This window comes from Epinephelus moara, chromosome 3, assembly GCF_006386435.1.
Source record: "Epinephelus moara isolate mb chromosome 3, YSFRI_EMoa_1.0, whole genome shotgun sequence".
In the NCBI taxonomy this organism is placed as follows: Eukaryota; Metazoa; Chordata; class Actinopteri; order Perciformes; family Serranidae; genus Epinephelus; species Epinephelus moara.
This window is the reverse complement of record NC_065508.1, coordinates 318,576-319,980: the sequence shown is the minus strand read 5'-3', so window position 1 is coordinate 319,980 and position 1,405 is coordinate 318,576. Positions and strand designations below refer to the sequence as shown.

At 45.6% G+C, this 1,405-nt stretch overlaps 1 protein-coding gene across 6 annotated transcripts in view; it reads left to right on the top strand.

Annotated features, from left to right (window-relative positions):
* mat2b (methionine adenosyltransferase II, beta) overlaps nt 1–1,405 on the top strand; it is a 16,613-nt gene that overhangs the window by 14,379 nt on the left and 829 nt on the right. The window lies entirely within an intron of this gene.

The following is a 1,405-nucleotide window of genomic DNA, read 5'->3' as shown; positions in this document are numbered from 1 at the left end:
GCGAATCAGGCCTTCATGGTCAAATAGCTGCTAGGAAACCACTGCTAAGGAGAGGCAACAAGCAGAAGAGATTTGTTTGGGCCAAGAAACACAAGGAATGGACATTAGACCAGTGGAAATCTGTGGTTTGGTCCAAATTTGAGACCTTTGGTTCCCACCGCCTTGTCTTTGTGAGACGCAGAAAAGGTGAACGGATGGATTCCACATGTGTGGTTCCCACTGTGAAGCATTGAGGAGGAGGTGTGATGATGTGGGGGTGTTTTGCTGGTGACACTGTTGGGGATTTATTCAAAATTGAAGCCACACTGAACCAGCATGGCTACCACAGCATCCTGCAGCGACATGCAATCCCATCCGGTTTGCGTTTAGTTGGACGATCATTTATTTTTCAACAGGACAATGACCCCAAACACACCTCCAGGCTGTGTAAGGGCTATTTGACCAAGAAGGAGAGTGATGGAGTGCTGCGGCAGATGACCTGGCCTCCACAGTCACCGGACCTGAACCCAATCGAGATGGTTTGGGGTGAGCTGGACTGCAGAGTGAAAGCAAAGGGGCCAACAAGTTCTAAACACCTCTGGGAACTCCTTCAAGACTGTTGGAAAACCATTTCAGGTGACTACCTCTTGAAGCTTATCGAGAGAATGTTGAAGTGACACGAATCGGTGCCTGGAAATGGGCCTGGCGGCTCCCGATCCTGTCCTCCTTGCTTCTTCTAAAAAGTCTTCTGTTGTCAATTCAGTATCTTAGGTTCGGCTGGCAGGTACTTAAAAAGGCACTGGAGAGAGGCAGAATCAGATGCAATCGAGTTTATTGTGTTTACAGGCAACAACACAGACAAACTCATGAGTCAACCTCCGGAGGACGACTGACTTCTGCTTTCAGTTTTCTGGCTTATATGCTGGTGGAGGTCGAAGAGATCTCCACCCATTTCTGTAGTCCTTCCCATTTCGATCCGTTTCTACTGGTGGCAGACTTTGCCTATGTTCTGGCTCAAACTGGAATCTGCCAACAGTATTTCCGGACTCGCTCTCACTCTATTTTTTAAAAACATGTGATGTCTGGGGACTCTCATGCTACAGTCCCTCGTGCTTCCGTAATACAATCATTTGAGTGTGTGTGTGATCTTTCTTGTATAATATAACTCTCAAGTGCATTAGGTCATACAATCAAGTGAGTGTAATATAATTCTTAAATGCATTAGGCAGTACAATCAAGTGAGTGTTCTCTCTTCCTTCACACAGCACGTGGTAACTTGTATGAGTGTCACTGTAAGTTCACAACATCATGTAAGTGTAGGTTGATGCATTATATCATTACACAGCGCGTGATAAGTGATATGAGTCAATGAGAGTTCACAACTGAGATGTCACTAAGAGTTCACACAGTTACATTGCATATATGA